This window comes from Martes martes (genome assembly GCF_963455335.1).
Source record: "Martes martes genome assembly, chromosome: 11".
Lineage (NCBI taxonomy): Eukaryota > Metazoa > Chordata > Mammalia > Carnivora > Mustelidae > Martes > Martes martes.
The window spans coordinates 12,624,981-12,645,146 of NC_137899.1; the positions used below are offsets into that span (position 1 = coordinate 12,624,981).

The window sequence follows — 20,166 nt, forward strand, 5'->3', positions numbered from 1 at the left end:
AGATCCTGAAAAACGTATTCAGTCTATCAGAAAAGCCACATGCCCATAAAACTCTTAAAACAGGCTGCCCAGGGACATATGAAAATAAATACATGACAGGGCAGTGCTTATATTTAAAATATCTTAGGTGTTTTTGGAAAAATAATACCACCACGATTAAATAAGAGTCCATGTCTTAATTATAGGACTCAAGAAATTTCTTGGGTTATACAGACCCCTCCTTTGAAGGTAGGAGCTACATTTACTCCAGGTCTATGTAATCAGCTGCATTTGCATGATTCATTGCATGTTTAAGTTCAGTTCATCATCTCTTCTAAAATAACTGTCCAGGGGCACCCGGGTATCTCAGTCAGTTAAGCGTCTGACTCTTGGTTTCGGCTCAGGTCATGATCACTGGGTCCTGGGATCAAGCCCTGCATCAGGCTCTATGCTCAGGGGGAGTCTGCTTCTCTCTCTCTCCCTCTGCCTCTGCCACTGCCCTTCCCCTCAAATGTGTGCTCTTTCTCTCTCTCTAAAGTGAGTAAATAAATCTTTAAAAATAAAATAACTGTCTATTTTAAATATATTATTTAAGATAAATATAAACACAAATGATTAACATTAAAAAAAAAAAGACCACTCATTGTTTTCTTCCTTAACCAAAACCATTTTTCCAGATGTTATGTCGTTATCTGGTTTGGTGGAATTTTTGTATGTCTGTTTGTGATTTTTTAATAATTAGGATATCTGGTACAGTGAGAGAGACAGGGGAATGACATATTATGGACTTGCCAATATAATCCTTAATGTATTAAGTTTCATTACATCCACACTAGAACAACACCACTGGGTCTAGGGAGTCTCCTGAGAGAAGGAAATAACCTAATCACACTGATTTAGAAATTACTGAATTTTATCATTTTTTCTGAACAACCAATCAATAAATTTAGGGGTTTCTTTGGGGAAGGGGTTGTTTGCTTTGTTTTTTACAAAAGCAAAACTGGTAATGCTTTGTAGATTTATTTTTTAAAGGAACTGGAGTTTAAAAGAACATAAAATTGTGAAGATGACATATTAACATTTTGATATTCTATCCATGTGAACAAAAGAAAACATGCTATAAGACTTGGGCAAACAAATCTGAATTATACAACTGCCTTATAACCTTCTTGCACAAAAAATACCATTTAAATATTATCAAAAGTTTCTCATTACTCCTATTATTAGTACTACTACTACTAGTATTTCTATTTCTATTATTTATGTATTATATGTCCAGACACATTTAGGGTCATACAAACCTGTAGCATAATACTATTATAAGATTATAAGATTGAGGTGACTCTTGAAGAATCTAATAACTTGTATTTAAAGAGCTAAAACAAAATGGATTCTATGTCTTATTTTTCTTGACACGTCCCACTAGACTCCTCCTACTGAGAAGAAATATTAGTATGTCCTACATGGAGATGGCACAAATGAGACGTGACTGCAGTAAGCAACAGGCCTTATTAATGAACTACAACCAGAAAGAAGGGCCTATACATTTACTTTTTTAAAACCAAAATTCTCATTTGACAGACATTTACTATTTATTTTAAAGTAAATAATTCTGAATCATCTCAAATAGTCCGTACAAAGAAGAAACTGAATCACTAAACCTCTACCCCCAAAACCTAACAAAATAGAGACAAAAAGGAAAAAGAACAAAAATGTGTGAGCAGCAGTCAAACGGAGGACACCACAAGTTTTGATAAGGGCCATCAGAGACAAGAGACTGAAGATTTAGGATATCAACCTTCAGCTCCTTTCATTATTGTCAAGAAGCACTGCAGAGATGAGAGAAACTGAATCCAGAAAATTCCGAAAATTCTAACTGGTATCCATGAAGTAGAATCTAGGGAATGAGATGCAACCCAAAGAAAAGGCCAGTAGGAATAGGGGGGGACAGGACGGGGTTGGGGGAAAGGCCAGTCATGCCTCCCCAACACGGCGCATCTTGTCCCTCCAGAGGTAAACCATAGAATACAACTCAAAGGACGCGACACTTGGCTATTCCCTGTTTAGGAGGCAGGCTACACACTCTTCATTACCTCAATAAAGAAAGAGAAACTGGTATTTACATAAAGGAAAGAGAAAGAAAAAAGAAATCATGCTAAAACAATAGTGAAGTCATGAGGCAAAACTACTGTGAAGTTCTTTCCCCTCCATCCTTTAAACACGCTTCACCCAAGGGGCGCCTGGGTGGCTCAGTCTGTTAAGCATCTGACTCTTGATTTCAGCTCAGGCATGACCCCAGGATCCTGAGATCACCCACATTGGGCTTAATGCTCAGCGGAAAGCCTGCTTGAGGATTCTCTCTCCTTCTCCCTCTGTCTCTCCTCTTGGCTTGTGCACTCACAATTTCTCTTTCTCTCAAAAAAAATGCATAAATAAGATCTTAAAGAAACAAAACAAAACGGGGGCTCCTGGGTGGCTCAGTCATTAAGTGTTTGCCTTCAGCTCAGGTCATGATCCCAGAGTCCTGCCCCGCATCAGGATTCCTGCTCAGCAAGGAGCCTGCTTCATCCTCTCCCACTCCCCCTACTTGTGTTCCCTCTCTCACTGTCTCTCTCTCTGTCAAATAAACAAATAAATAAATCTTTTTTAAAAAAGCCACATGTTGGAGTCACATTAAAATAAATAAATAAATAAAGGAAGGAAGGAAGACTAAAGACCCCAAAAATCCTCTCCTCCACCTAACAAAATCATTGGCAAAAATGGTCGATAACAACTTTTTCAAGACTCTGAAAAATAATTTTTTTTAGGACTCTGAAAATTAACCGAAGGCCTACTGCAATCCAGAGAGCATTTATTTCGGAAAAACACCTAAATCACTGTAAGAACAGTGAGCTTTATGACATTTTAACTTGACCTGTTCCCATCCCCCGGCTCCCAGCTACACAGGAGCCTTGAAAATCAATAGTCTGCAATCACAGTGAAAACCAGGAGTCTTGCAGCCACTAAAGGATACAGAATGGGCTTAGAACTTCCAAAGTCTCATTACCAGATAATTGTCAGTATTTGACCTACCTGGAAGGCCCCATTTTGAACGCTTTTTTATTAAGTTTTTTTAAATTTTAATTCCAATATAGTTAACATACAGTGTTGTATTAGTTTCAGGTGGACAAGATAGTGATTCAAGAACTGCATACATTACGCAGTGCTCATCACGACAGGCGCACCATTTATGGAAGGCTTCTTTTCACCTGACTCTGACTTGGACTTCCCTCAGTGTGAACAGCCTTGCCTCCAGAGGTATTTGTTAATTGTTTAAGCATCACTGCAGTGGTTAACAATTGGGACAAACAAAAGACTAAGCAAAAAGCCTATCAAGGGAAATCTGGAGAATGAAAGAAATGTCCATAAGGAGCTTTGAAAAGCATCAAAATATTCCTGGAAATCTAAAAGGTCCGTTGACAGGTATGGGGCTGTTCGCTTTACCAGGGCTATGCACATGCTCAGAAAAGAGCTGAGAAGACCCTTGTTCTCAGCTGTGACTGACCTTGAAGCTCTGCGCAAGCAGGAAGTGAAGCAGAAGGCAGAGTTGTCAACTGCCTGGCTGAGTGTGAAGGAAACACGTCCCAGCACACATAGGGAGACCCTCGGCAGAAACTGGGAAACTTAGTGGTTCCAGGCATTTATGCAAATCTCTGTCCAATCATTAACTGATCACCCCGCTAACAGAGGTCACACACAATGAAGAATACAGACTTTACAGATTTAGCTCAGAAAAATCATTAGGCTAACAGCAACAACAAACCCTGAAGAGAGAGAAGAATCTGATTTCCAGATTTGCCACATAATATTTTTTTTCACGTCCTCAGACTATTCTTTATTTACATTTTTTAAAGATTTTATTTATTTATTTGACAGACAGAGATCATAAGTAGGCAGAGAGGCAGGCAGAGGGAGAGGAAGGGAAGCAGGCTCCCTGCTGAGCAGAAAGCCCGATGTGGGGCTCGATCCCAGGACCATGGGATCATGACCTGAGCCGAAGGCAGAGGCTTTAACCCACTGAGCCACCCAGGCGCCTCTATTTACATTTTAACATGAAAAATTTCAAATATGGAGAAGAGTTTGAAAAAGTATATGATTCCCATATATCCACTACCTAGAATCTACAATTAACATTATACTGCATATTTATCACATACACATCCACCCCCCTATCGACCCTCAATACATCTCTTTTTCTCTTCATTCTTTTACAGTGCACTTCAAAGTAGGTTGCAGATCATCAGTATCTGTCCCCCCACTTTAGCAGATATATAATTACTTAGCGTTTAATATTTTTTTTTAGTTTTTCTTTTCCTTGGGTAAAATTTCTATACAACGAAATGCACAAAATTTAAGTATACAGAAACTTGTGAAACCTAAATCCCTCTCAAGATACAGAACACGACTCACCCCCCAAAAGGTCCCTCATACTCTTCTCAGTAAATCTCTCACCCCTTCCTAGCCCCACAGAAGCAATCACTGCTCCAATTTTTCTACCAGATTTACTTTTTCCAGACTCAACCATATAAATTGACTCATACAATATGTACTCCCTTAATGTAAGGCTCCTCTCACTCAATACAAGGATTTTTAGAACCATCCATACTATTTTTTAAAATATATTTAACATTAATTTACTACCTAATGAAAACGACTATCAAGATGAGACAGATAGATGTTCACTACGATAAACAAGGGGATTAGGTAGTATTCCAAAGGAAGACTAAATTCTAGGACTAAGATGATGTGGCACCTTTTTTCATATGTGAATTTGTCTTTCAGGGAATTAGCTGATACTTTCCCAATAAAGACAGATGGAATGTCCATTTTCTTTAGCACATCAATGTCATTGGATCCAATGCTAATGAGGTCATCAGAGTCAACATTGTGAACTATGGCTGCTTTGTATCCTGTTCTCTGTGAATTTAAAACCTTTATATCAAAATTACAATCAAGTCTTCTAATCAACACAATGAAAGCACCAGATGAATTGTCTTTCAGTGGTGGAGCCATTATAGGTTCACAGGCATTTTCTGGTTTTGAGTTAATCAAAAAAACTTTTAAACCTTCAGCTGGGAGTCTATAACCAAATCTTGCTGGGAGGTCATCAAATGTCTGAGATGCATTTTCAAAATTATATGCTAAAATGTCTGTTTCTACAGGTTGTAGGTGTAAGAATGCAAAGAGCTGGACAGTCAAGATGGTGTAGACTTGTGTGGTTGATAGCATGTGCATCCCTATGAAGAGCAGCATCTCGCTATAAAATCACCAGACTAGCTGATGGGGTGAGGATGAAATGCCATCTCCTCTGCACAGTGTCTGGGCTGAGATCCACATGGATGAGACCAAGACCCACCAATGCCTTAAGTACAGTTCCAGTCACATTGTTAGAGATGCAAGCAGCCAGAACGTTGAAAGCAAGAACCCAGTCACCAAGCTGGGAGCCATGCTGACATCAGCACTTTGGGCCTGACATGCATCTCCCCAAGACTCAGCAAAAGTCAAACCTGCCACATAATATTATATTAAATGTGCAACTTTCAACAACAACAACAAAAATGTGAAATACGCAAAGAAACAAAATTTACGGCCATTAACATGGAAAAAAACAGTCTACAGAAACTGTTCCTGAAGAAGGCCAACCATTGGACTTACTGGACAGACTTGATTAGTTTCCTATGGCTGCCATAACAAGTTATCATGAACTTGGTGGGTTTAACCAACATAAATTTATTCTCATATGGTTCTGGAGCTCAGAAGCCTGAAATGGAGGTGCAGGCATCACCACGTTCCATCCAGAGGCTCTAGGGAAGATTCCTTTTCTTGTCTCTTCAACCTTCTGAAGATTGCCAGCACTCCTTGGCTTGAGGCTCTATCACTCCAGTCCCTGCCTCCATCTTCACATTACTTTCTCCTATTTTGTGTATCTCAAAATTCCCTCTCCCTATCTCTTATAAGGATGCATGCAATTACATTTAGAGCCAACTCAGGTAATCCAAGATAATCTTCCACCTCTCAAGATCTGTAACTTAATCACATATTTTTCCATAAATTACTCTTTTGCCATGAAAGGCAGGCTTCAAGGTTTAGGACATGAATATATCATCAAAGCCAACATTCAGCCCACTACAAAAATTTTAAACCAGCTATTTAAGATATCTTCAAGGAATGAAAGGAAACCATGTCTTCTGAACTAAAGTATGAAAGCAATGTCTTACCAAATAATACCAATAAAGAAACTGAAATTATAAAAAGAACAAAAAAGAAATTTCAAAGTTGAAATGGAATACTATGCAGCCATCAAAAATGAAATCTTGCCATTTGCAAAGATGTGGATGGAACTAGAGGGTATTATGCTAAATGAAATAAGTCAATCAGAGAAAGACAACTATCATATGATCTCTCTGATATGAGGAATTTAAGAGGCAGGGTAGGGAATTGTGGTGGGTAGGGAGGGAAAAAATGAAACAAGATGGGATCCGGGAGGGAGACAAACCATAAAAGACTCCTAATCTCAGGAAACAAACTGAGGGATGCAGGGGGGTATGGGTGAGGCTACGTTATGGACATTGGGAGGGTATGTGCTATGGTGAGTGCTGTGAATTGTGTAAGACTGATGATTCACAGAACTGTACCCCTGAAGCAAATAATACATTACATGTTAATTTTAAAAATAATAAAATAAAAAAGAAATTTTGAAGTTGAAAAGTACAATGATATAAATTAAAAATGCACTTAGTAGTGCTCAATAGCAAATCTGAACTGACAGCAGAAAGCAAAGTTGAAGATAGGTCAATTCAGATTACCCAGTCTGAGTAGCAGAAAGAGAAAAAAAAATTTTTTTTAAATTAAAAACACTCAGAGACCTGTGGAACATAATCAAGTGTACCAATAGGACACAATGGGAATCCAAAAGGAAAAAGGAGGGGGAGAAGAGAGAGAAAGAGGAGATGAAGAAGAGACAAAAAAAAAAGAGAGAGAGAGAGAGAGAGAGAGAAAGAAAACAAAACAAAACAAAACAAATTTAAGGAATTAGTAGCCAAAACATCCTATCTTTGATGAAATATTAAAAAAAAAAAAAACCCTATACATCCAAGAAGCTCTATGAACTCCAAGTTGGACTCCAAGAACTCCAAGTATGAACTCCAAGAGTTCCACATGTAGACATATCATAATCAAACAATCAAAAGATAAAGATAAAGAATCTTGAAAGAAGCAAGAGAGAAGAAACTGATCACATAGAAGCGAGCCTAAACACAATTAACAGTTGACTTTTCATAAGAAACCATGGGGGCCAGAAGACAGTGGGATAATCTATTTAAGTGCTAAAAGAAAATAAAATGTCAACCAAGAATTCTGCATTGGGCAAAACTACACTTCAAATATTAAGGACAAATTAAGATTTTAAAAATGGTCCTCTCGATTGATGCAAAAAAGCATTTGACAAGATTCAGCATCCGTTCCCGATTAGTATGATTCAAAGTATAGGGATAGAGGGAACATTCCTCAACTTCATAAAATCTATCTATGAAAAACCCACAGCAAATATCATCCTCAATGGGGAAAAGCTGACAGCCTTCCCTTTGAGATCAGGAACAAGGATGTCCATTCTCACCACTGTTCTTCATCATAGTGCTAAAAGTCCTAGCAACAGCAATCAGACAACAAAAAGAAATAAAAGGTATTCAAATTGGCAAAGAAGCAGTCAAACTCTCTCTCTTCACAGATGACATGATACTTTCTATGGAAAACCCAAAAGACTCCACCCCCAAACTACTAGAATTCATACAACAATTCAGTAATGTGGCAGGATACAAAATCAATGTACAGAGGGCGCCTGGGTGGCTCAGTGGGTTAAGCCTCTGACTTCGGCTCAGGTCATGATCCCAGGGTCCTGGGATCGAGCCCCACATCGGGCTCTCTGCTCAGCAGGAAGCCTGCTTCCTCCTCTCTCTGCCTGCCTCTCTGCCTACTTGTGCTCTCTCTCTGTGTCAAATAAATGAAAAAACAAAACTTCAAAATCAATGTACAGAAATCAGTTCCTTTCTTATACACTAACAATGAAAATACAGAAAGGGAAATTAGAGAATTGATTCCATTTACTATAGCACCAAGAACCATAAGATACCTGGGAATAAACCTAACCAAAGAGGTAAAGGATCTGTACTCAAAGACTAAAGAACACTCATGAAAGAAATTGAAGAAGACACAAAAAGATGGAAGAGAATTCCATGTTCATGGATTGGAAGAATAAACATTGTTAAAATGTCTATACTGCCCAGAGCCATCTATACTTTCAGTGCCATTCCGAGCAAAATTCCACAGGCATTTTCCAAAGAGCTGGAGCAAACAATCCTAAAATTTGTGTAGAACCAGAAGAGACCCTAAATTGCTAAGGAAATGTTGAAAAAGAAAAAAACAACTGGGGGCACCACATTGCCTGATTTCAAGCTTTACTACAAAATTGTGATCACCAAGACAGCATGGTACTGCCACAAAAACAGACACATAGACCAGTGGAACAGAGTAGAGAGCCCAGATATGGACCCTCAACTCAGTGGTCAAATATCTATGACAAAGTAGGAAAAAATATACAGTGGAAAAATGACAGTCTCTTCAATAAATGGAGCTGGGAAAATTGGACAGCTATGTGTAGAAGAATGAAACTCGACAATTCTCTTACACCATACACAAAGAAAACTCGAAATGGATAAAAGACCTCAACATGAGGCAGGAATCTATCAAAATCCTAGAGGAGAACATAGGAAATAACCTCTTTGACATCAGCCACTGCATCTTCTATCAAGACATTTCTCCCAAGGCAAAGGAAACAAAAGTGAAAATGAACTTTTGGGATTTCATCAAGATCAAAAGCCTCTGCACAGCAAAAGAAACAGTCAACAAGACAAAGAGGCAACCCACGGAATGGGAAAGATATTTGGAAATGACACCACAGACAAAGGGCTGATATCCCTGATTTATAAAGAACCCCTCAAACTCAACACACACAAAACAAATAATCATGTCAAAAAATGGGCAGAAGACATGAACAGACACTTCTCCAAAGAAGACATACAAATGGCTAGCAGACACATGAAAAAATGTTCATCATCATTAGTTATCAGGAAGATTCAAATCAAAACCGCATTGAGATACCACCTTACGCCAGTTAGAATGGCCAAAATCAACAAGACAGGAAACAACAAGTGGAGAAAGGGGAACGCTCTTACACTGTTGGTGGGAATGCAAGTTGGTCCAGGCACTTTGGAGAACAGTGTGGAGATTCCTTAAGAAATTAAAAATAGAGCTTCCCTATGACCCTGCAATTGCACTACTGGGTATTTATCCCAAAGATACAGATGTAGTGAAAAGAAGGGCTATCTGTACCCCAATGTTCATAGCAGCAATGGCCACAGTTGCCAAACTGTGGAAAGAATGGATGCCCTTCAACGGACGAATGGATAAAGAAGATGCCCTTCAACGGACGAATGGATAAAGATGCCCTTCAACGGACGAATGGATAAAGAATATATGGTCCATATATACAATGGACTATTATGCCTCCATCAGAAAGGATGAATACCCAACTTTTGTATCAACATGGATGGGACTGACTGAGTAAAATAAGCCAAGCAGAGAGAGTCAATTATCATATGGTTTCACTTACGCGTGGTACATAAGGAATAACACAGTAGACACTGGCAGATGGAGAAGAGAAGTGAGCTGGGGGAAATTGGAGGGGAAGACAAACCATGAGAGACTGTGGACTCTGAGAAACAAACTGAGGGTTTTGGGAGGATTGGGGGTGAGTCTGGTGGTGGGTATTGTGCAGGGCACATATTGCATGGGAGCACTGGGTGTGGTGCATAAACAATGAATTTTGGAATACTGAAAAAAATAAATTAAAATAAAATTTGAAAAAACGAAGATGAAAAATGAGAAAATTCACTGGAAGCAAACCTGCCCTACAGAAAATACTAGAGAGTCCTTCAAACTGAAATGACAGGACATTGGAGAGTAACTCGAAATCATATAAAGAAATAAAGAACACCAGTAAGTCAACTACATAAGCAAATATAAAAAACTGTATAAATGTATCTTCATTTGTAACTCTTCTTTTGTCCTCCTGGTTTAAAAGACATCTCCATAAAGAAATAATTGTAAGTCCATGTTGATGGATATACAATTATAAAGATAAAATTTGTACAAAAATCACAGCAAAAGGAATAGGGAGAAAATGGAGCTACAGAAACCAAGTTTTACATAATACTGAAATGAAGTGGCTATATATATAAAAACTAGATTTTTAAAAGATTTTATTTATCTACTTGAGAAGGAATGTGCATGCAAGCTGGGGGAGGGACAAAGGGGAAGGAACAAGCAGACTCTGCACTGAGCACAGAGACCTGCAGTGGGCTTGACCCCACAACCCTGAAACCATGACTTCAGCGGAAAACCAAGAGTCAGACACCTAACTGACTGAGCCACCCAGGCACCACCCACTAAATAAGATTTATAGGTTCACATGAAAAAATATCCAGAAAATTGCAAATGGCAGAACCATACTTCTATTATAATCAAAATGGTTTAGTAACAAGTAGATAACTAGTTCACTATCTAAAAAGATAAATAAAACCAATGACAGATATATACACATAAAATTACTAGAAAAATGTTTAAGAATGTATTAATAGTGATTAACTGAAAATGGAATTAGGGGGAAGAAAAAGTTTTACTCTCTCTTTACAACCTTTTCAGTCATTTAAATTTTTTATACTCAAAATTTATTCATTACATAATTTTTAAAGAATTAATCAATATTCTACATCAGCAGTATGAAACTTCCATTAGATATATATATATAAAATCCCCTGTTGGTATTATACATTAAATTTCTGTTACATTACACAACAGAAAATCATCTTACACACCCTTCACCTGACATGAGAATCTATTGTACATTTTCCTTTTTTTTTTTAAGATTTTTTTAAATTTATTTATTTGCCAGAGAGAGAGAGAGAGAGAGACAGCACAGGCAGGCAGAGTGGCAGCAGAGGCAGAGGGAGAAACAGGCTCCCCACCGAGCAAGGAGCCCTATGTGTATTCGATCCCAGGATGCTGGGATCATGACCTGAGCCGAAGGCAGCCGCTTAACCAAATGAGCCACCCAGGCATCCCTATTATACATTTTCTTACCAATATCCATCATATTTTTTTCTTCAACTGTATTCCAACTATCTATTCATTTGCAAATACTTATTTGAGGATCCAGTCTGTTGTGGAACTAGATTCTAAATTTGTAATCCCTGTCCTTACAAAATTTACATTCTTCAGATACTGCAGGGTACATTACTATGAGGGTATGTTATTATAAATATATAAGTAGATAAAATAATTATAAATTGATTAATTCCATGGTGAAAGTTAACAACAGATAAAGAAGAGAATAAAAGTGGAAGGAATTTTCTAGATATGTCTAGGATAGGAAATTACTTTTTAGATGGGTGAGAGACAATCTCTCAGAGGAGGGATAGTTGTGCTGATAGGTAAAGAATTTCAAGGAGAAAAACAAATCAGCTCCATCTTCTCCATTGGAGAAGAACATTACATTCAGGAAATAAAGCATGTGCAAAGTCCCTGAGGTGGAAAAGAAGTCCATGATTTCAAAATCCAGATATAGATATAAATACAGATATAGATATTCATAAGTCATTTCTCATAACCTTATTTCCCCTCCAAAGACTCAAAAGTCCATTGGAAGAAAAGAAGCAATGCCCCCCACAAAGTATCCAATCAAAGGGGCTTGCCTTAATTAGGTATCCCAGGAGACAATCTTATACATGCGCGCAAAACAAAAACAAAAACAAAAAACACCAACCTGATTGCACCTTTCTACTCTTCCTCTGACCCTTAAAAAATTTATCAATAAAACAACATGCTTCCAGTGTCCCTTAAAAGTGTACTAGTAACATCAGCCAATGTTCCCAGCAACACTCAGGACCTTATCTCACTTACCATGATTCCTTTTGCAAGCTCAGAAGACAGCTTTGTGACCCTTTCTCCATTAGTGCGGTCCCAAGAAATAGGACCCACCTCAATTAAGCTTGAAATTTCAGGAGCTCCTTTCCAAGAACTCAGCCTCATAGATCACAATATAATTCTTACTCACTTGGACGTGGACAACTCATCCAAACTACATCTCCCAGAAGGGGCAGGGGCAGTTGGGGATTTAGAGGGGAAAACAGCATTGATAATCTGGTCCTCAACAACTTCCTACTAAGTTCCCTGGATAAAAACCTATGCTCAGGCCAGATGAATTGTACTCTATCTTCACCTTCATCTTTTCTTCCATGTTCTTGTTCATGTGACTCATTCCACTCAGGACTGTGCATTCAAAGAACATCAGAGTCTGAGCAGATATTATAAGTGAGTGCAGTTCGATGGGAGAGTAGTGGAGACTGAGACAACCAGGAAATGCTTAGGTAGAAACCTAAGGCATTCAAATCCAGACTTTAAAAAAAAAAAAGAAAAGAAAAGAAAACACCAGACTAGGCATATCAAACTCATCTGCAGGCTGAATCCGCTTAATGGATCATTCATGCAGTGTGTGACATCCCTAGTTCCACACATCTAGATTTTGCCTTTTCTTTAAGGCTTTCAGGTCTTGTCTTTCCCATAACATTGTGTGCTGACCCCCCTGGACTAACACTTTGCCTCTGTCTCCACCTGATGGAAAGAAATGTAAAGAATATGGAGCCAGAAGACTTGAGTTAAACTCACTTGCTCACCTGTAATTGAAGGCAGTATCTCTGACTCTCAGTTTCCTCATTGTAAAATAAGATAACAACACCTACATCAGGTGGTCACTTTGAAGGCTGAATCAGAAAATACAAGCAAAAATCACTATATAAATATTAATTCAAACTGTAATTGTTGATCTTCCTCATCCTTGACTTAGAAATAGCTTTTGCTCAGGGCTAGATTGATTAATATCCCACTTTCCTGAGTCTTTTCCTGTATAAACTTGCCTAGGAAAGTACCCAGCACATTTGATCAGTGTTTTGTCTTATGGTTTATACAGTAACAGCGTGCCTCTCTAATACGGTGCAATGTAACTCAGAGGCTTCAAGTCTTACTTCACAGCAAAACATAAAAAATTTTTTAAAATTTACCAGAACATTTTTGTATTTGACCAGATACAAAAGGGGGCCTAGGTATATATGCCAATAAACAGCAGACATAAAAAGAAAAAATTAATATAGCTATTTTGTACCTACCTATGTGAACTCTCTATGATAATGAATTCAATTTGCATATACTTTTTATCTACAGAATATATGAAACATCCTCACAGATTTCTATTACTGCTGTCATTGACTCATTCCTATTAAAACCAGTTATCTTGTCAAAACCCCTGAAAATACTTTCCAAAAGTGATTTGCCACAAACAGGATGAGTCAATCATAGGTAAATCACTTGTCTATCTCCACTGTGACTTACAAAAATAAATTTGCATTCAACTTCCAATATCAAAGACAATCAGAAATACCCACATATAGACAGACTGACATCCATGGACACTCAGTATCTTTCTGATTTAAATACGAGGACTTCCTTGTATTTTATTCCTTCTTCAAGAATACATATTCATCCAATGAACAATTCTCACATTAGAAATTAATATCTGCAGATTGCGAGGGTATAACTTTTTAAATAACTTAAAATAACTTAAAAGTTATTTTAAAATCTTATAATGCTGTTCAGGGATAAAATCTATAAACTTTAGGGTTACCTTTCACTGATCTAAATTTGGTATAAATCCTACTCTATCATAGCAAAGCGGAAAACAACAGAATTAAATACCTGTTATTTCTAGAATCATTTAATTTCTCCATACAAAGTAAAAGGAGACAAAAATGGGACTTTCTAACTTCAAATCACATCATCTAGGAATTCATACTATCACAGTTTTATTCCTTTGTGTTTCACTGATAGTATTTTCAACTATGAATTCTCTGAAACTGTTTAGTAATAATTACTGCTAAGACATACAATTAAACCACATGATATAATTTTTACATATAGTATAAATTTTTACTCTTAGAGCTGGCTTTTGCAAACTAATAATCCTCTGTCTACATAAATTTGTGCTACAACTTATTTTTATGAAGAATCAATATGGATTTGAGATTATGAATTCCTAGAGGACAGCATACCTAGCTTACTTGCATTGAATCTTTTACAATTATTTGATTCATGATGTATCTGCTCCTTAGAGTCACATTTATTGCTGTGTTTTATTACAAATAGTACCTTTTCTTGTAAATAAACATTCTTCATGGAATACTCTTTTTTCTTAGAAAGCATTCCCTGTGATCTTTAATTTTATCTTTCAAAGTTTATATAGATGTTGGTTTAGTGACCTGAATAATTTTACAGATTTTTTTCCATTGATATCAAAAATTACTTCTATTAAGAATGAAAATAACATTTGAATGGTGTTTTCCAGCTGAGAAAAATCTATATCCATCAGGAATATATATGTACCAGGAAAATCAGAAGAAGCAAAACTGAAAGACATCCCTATAAGAATGGTAAATAACATAGGAAGAGCTCAAAAGAAAAGCGTTTTAGGATCAGCTAGGGCACCTTTTTTTTTTTTTTTTTAAATTAGATTCATGCATTTGGTGTGGAAATAAGAGAAAAATATAAAAAGAGTTTCCCATTCAGTATGTTTCAACAGCCAGTTTTATTAATCAATTGCACAGTGCTTTGTGAACATTAATTAACTAAAGATGTAAGGTCTATGATCTTCAGTACATTTTGTAATGGCCTCAATCGGTCTTCAAAATGCCAGATGACTAATAAGAAGAAGCAGACACCTGACAGATGATGTTACAAAAACTGTCTCCATGTGAATCCACCAGCTCTTCAACTCTAATTCCATTGCTGGACTTATAAGAAAACAGGAAGTGTCAGAAAAATAAAATTCGAAAACAAAACTTAAAAAAAAAAACCTTAAGCCAGTAAGACCATGTCAAACACACACACACACACAACCCTGGATCTCATTTGAAGCATGTTACACAATCCTGATTTTTTTTTTTTTGAAAAACACATTGTACTCCTCAACCTATACTATTTTTAACACACACATATATACACCCCCAAGCAAATAATTATGTTTCCTGTTTATTTAAAAGAATTATAAAGAATTTCCTGTGAACATGATTTTTAAATTAGGGAGGAGAAAATCAAAAGATTCTTTTATTCCCATACCTCAGGAAATGAAATGGAAGCTTTGTTAATAATCTTTTTGAGTATCAGTACAATGCTGAATGTTATCTCTGAGCAGTGATGATTATGGTACTAAGGAAACAATACCAAGTCTTTAACGATTGCAAATATCTTCTAAAAATATTAAGTTTAGTGACTCTCTGGTATGTAGCTAAGATTTCTTAGTAATGTTTTTAAGCAATGTGTAATATTTTGTCAAGTTCTCAAACATACTCAGTTAGCAGGAGAAGAGAAAACAAAATATAATGAATTCATTATCTACATTTTTTTAACTACTTTAGAAACTTGAAGTGCCTGGGAAATCATGCTTTGCCTTCCTCTGACTCCACACCTCCATTCCTGAAGGTTAATAACTGACTTTTTTTGTACAATAACCTTTCTTAGTCTTTCCTCACTGGCATCACTGCCTACTGTCTGTATGCTCACAAGTTGTAGGAGAAATCAAAATAACAAATCAAACAAAGAGTTGAATGCAAAGCATAAAATAAGAGTTCCCGGCTCATCCTGCCCTGTATTTAACTTCGGGAGTCACGAAAAGCAACCAAACAACATTTACTGAATACTTATACAGCAATAAACTGTTTTCAAGCAATTGAGAGAGAGAGAGAGAATGCAAATGGAATAAGTCACAGCTGAGAACTTGGTCAAAACGGATTCTTCTTTTCTGACATTTTTTACGAATGTTCGTAATAATGAAACAATTAGCATAAAAGAAACATTTATGGCCTCCTGAGTTGGGACTATCTAGCTCTATGCCATTTTAGAAAAGTCTCTGGGCAAGTCATGTCACTTCTCTGAGCATCAGTTTATTCATCTATAAAATAATAGTAATAACAATAATAATAATATATGTTGTACAATGTTACTAGGAGTTACTTAAGATGACATGTTTCATACAGGGCAGGTGCTCGATAAATTAGCACTGAGCTTATTATTTGTTGGTTTAAATCATGTTGTGTTCACATTTTTGCACAGATGCAAATTATAGCTGAGGTTCTTTATAAAAACACTGTCTTCTTATTAAAAAGTAATATACACAAATTGTACAAGTGTTTAGAAAACGCTGAGAAGCAAAAGAAAAAATGAAAATTACCCCAAATGTTACAACTGAGATAACCACCGTTAACCTTTAGGTATATCTTCATGTCTCTGCATTCTCTCTCTCCCTCTCTCATTTTACACTCTACGCTCGTCCTAAGCATGGTGAAAAGAAGCCCTGCAGATGAGGATTCCTATGTGCAGTTCTTCCTGTAGCCCCAGCCACATATAGAGCAATCAGCTTCATACAGAGAGGCTTAACAATTCCCCCTCTGGGGGAAAATCACTCTTGATCCTTCAGGTCGGGCAAAGTGAGAAGAATATACGTGCAGGGAGGAGCAAGTAGAGTTCAAAGAACCCCAACAATCTCCCATGAAGAGGAATTTACATTTCGAAAAGGTCTCCAGATGAATTTGAAAATTGGCAAATTGGGGGATCCATACATTATAGGAAAATGGACTTTCTTCAATTTTATGATTGCCTAGTTCTGAGCAGTGGTAAATCAGAATCGATATTAATGTCAGCTATGGATGTGTAGCCAATGAGCATACTCTGTCCTTCGAGTCTGAACTTCAGACGACAGCAGAAGAAGATGACAAATTAATGCCATCATCCTATCAGCTCAGCAGAAGAGAAGCATCCAGCGAAGAGAGAGTAAGACAGAACTCGGAGCTCAGAACACAAGCAGTCAAGGACAATGGACCCATTCACTTACTTATTCATTCATTTCTTTCAAGATGATACACACTGAGAACCTACTATGCGCCAAACAATGTGCTCTGTGAGGGGAATACAAGAATAAGCCGAACAGACCCAGCCCTTGCCCTTACTGAATTTATGATCCATTAAGACAGATAATGAACATTACACAAATAATCACAAAAAACAACACATACATATAAAGTCTTACTAAGGGAGATTTGACTCGGTAGGCAAGGGCCGGAAGAATGTGGCCAGGAAAGACTTCCTGAGAAGGTGACTAAAAGACTAGTGGGACTTTATGAGGCCAAGAGAGGAGGCCAGAGCGTGTTCCAGGGAGATGGAAAATGTCAGGAAGAAAGACTTGGAGGCCAAAAGAAGAGTGACTCATGTGAAGAAATGAGCAGGCAGTGTACATGGAGTGCAGTGAAGATGGAAGAGAATGGTGGGAGATGAACAAGGGCAGGGAAGCAAGGAAAGATTATGTGAGCCAGGAAGGCCAAGTTAAGAACTGGGTCTTCAATGCTTGTGAGGCAAGAGTGAAAGCAGGGGAAAATGAGAAGCTACAGTATTCTGAGGGATGATGGGGGGGTGGGCAGCAGTGATGGAGGTAACTGGATGTAACAGAAGACATTTGAGAGACACTGAAAATAAATATCCTTACCTTAGTTAAGTCTTATTATCTTAATTTCCATTATATTTATTCTTACTCTTACCTTCCTATTTATGGCAAATTATGATGGGTTTCATTGTATGGAAGTAAAACAGTTTGGGGAGTTTTTTTTTGAAAGAGAGAGCACATGTAGGGTGGGGGGAGGGCAGAGGGAGAGAGAGAGGATCTTAAGCTGGCTCTACACACAGTGCAGAGCCTGTCACGGGGCTCACACTCACCAGCCTGAGATCATAGACTTGCACCCAAATTAAGAGTCAGATGTTTAACAAACTGAGCCACCCAGGCACTCCAAAAAAAATTTTTTTTAAATAAGGGATTTTTTTGTGTGTGTGTGTGTTGTTTAGCAAGTTGATATACTTTTAGTAAATATCTCAATGCCAGCAGTTTTTTTTTTTAATGGGTTGGGGTTTTTTGGTTTGTTTTTTGGTGATTGCATTTCACTTTGTAATTTTTAAAATAGAACTGTTTCATATACTATTAGATTATTTTACAAATAAAATTATATTTTACAAATAAAATGACTAAAAGCAAATTCTTATCCTATCACATAGGTCAAAACTATATTTTTTTGTGGAATTAGATATTAGTAATAGTTATACAAATTTGTGAATATACTAAAAAACCGGTGAACTGTACATGTTTAAAGGATTAATTTTATGGTATGAATTATATCTCAATTTTTTAAAAACTATATTATTGCTTCCAGACCTAAGCTTCCCTCTCAACTTGCCCTCTGTGTTGGATATAATCATTAATACTTACAACTATATAGTGCTACTGCGGAAAAAGATACACACACACACACACACACACACACACACACTCTGAAGAAAGACACATGCATGAATGCCTTTGCCAAGCTCCCTCCTCCAGCAGCAGACTTAGTACCCGAGTCTTTAACCAGAGCAGCCATTTTCATCCTACACATCCCAGCAGGGTTACTTTAGTTGGCAGTGTTGGAGACCTTGGAGGATTATGATGATTGATCAGTTGATTGGTTGGTTGGTTAGTCTTTGAACTCGATCATCTGAATCAAGCACATATGAAGCAGCTACACCTAATGACCCTGAAGAGTATTGTTTCCCTGGACTCTGAGTCAGCCCACCTGTCTTACTTTCCTTTCTGACCTGACTCTTAAGTGTCACGGTCCTCCATGTTCTTTACTGGGATCTCTTCTCACTCTAAGCTAGAGCTTCTCAAACCTTGACCCAGGTGACCCTGGATCAGTAAAGTCAGAATGTCTAGGGACAGGTCTCAGGCATCAGAATTGTTTTAAAGTTCCCCAAAGGATTCCAATGTACAGTCAGGAAAGAAAACTATTGTTCTTGATTCCCTCCCTAGATAATCTCATCCACTCAGCCACTTTAATTAGCATCTTTACACCAAAGACTCACAAATCTGTTATCTCCAGTTTTCAACGCCTTTACTGTTCAAATAAAAACAACACTAAACAACAAAATAAAATTTTACTTTTTAAGATAACATAAAATTCAAAAGCATGCTGAAGTTTAAGTAACTTCTTTCTAAATTTTTCTAATTTTCTCTCTTTTTTTTTGAGGTGTGAGGTGCCTGTGCTTTGCTGGTATCTCAAGAAAGTGACTAGAATGTCTGCTGGGAAATCAGACAAATGCTAGAATTTTCCTTTCCTTTCCTAAGTTTCCTTTCCTAAATTGCCGATGTTGGGGTGGAGAGGATCTCCAACTGAAGATCCCATAAGAACGAAAAAAATCAATGTGTCTAAAAAAGAACTCATCATTTCCTCACTTCCCCAGATAAAACCTGCTCTTCCTCTCATGTTTCCTATCTCAAAGAATGGCCACCCAGAGGCCAAAGTAAAAAACGTGGGAATCATGATTAAATCCTCTGTCTTTCATATATCCTCACCTTCAATTAGAGACCAAGTAATACCACTTCTTACTCTTCAACAGGTCTTGTAGCTGTTTGCTTTCTCTCCATCCCCTTAACCACCATTCCTCTCACCTGGAGTACAGCAACAGCCTCTTGACTGGTTTTCTTATCCACAATCTTTACTCATTCTGCACTACCACCAAAATTGTATTTCTAAACACAAATGCCTTTGTGTACATAAAATCTTTCAGAGGCTCCTTCCTGCCCCCAGGATAGTGTTCGCATTTCATAACATGGTTTATGAGGCTCGTACAAATCTCTCCAGATGCTTTCACCGCTCCCTCTGCTGCTAGCCCAATGCCCCCATCACTGCTTCACATGGCTTCAGATTTTCTCTTCTGGGAAATTTCTAGTCTCCCAAAACCAGGTTAGGTGCCCCTTTCACTCACGCCCATAACATCATGCCCTTACTCTGTTACTGCATCAATCACTAACTTGATTGTCTTCCCAACTACAAATGAGCTCCTTAGGAGCAGAGACAATATCTTATTCTTCATTGTCACTCAGTGCCGGCACACTGTAGGTGCTCAGTA

General features: G+C 37.5%; 1 protein-coding gene and 1 pseudogene across 4 annotated transcripts in view; both read right to left on the reverse strand.

The window, feature by feature from the left end:
* SUGCT (succinyl-CoA:glutarate-CoA transferase) overlaps positions 1-20,166 on the reverse strand; it is a 765,791-nt gene that overhangs the window by 514,065 nt on the left and 231,560 nt on the right. The window lies entirely within an intron of this gene.
* On the reverse strand, positions 4,656-5,271 carry LOC308352655 (E3 ubiquitin-protein ligase RNF13-like; annotated as a pseudogene). Its single transcript has one exon. The product of its transcript is annotated as an E3 ubiquitin-protein ligase RNF13-like (transcript).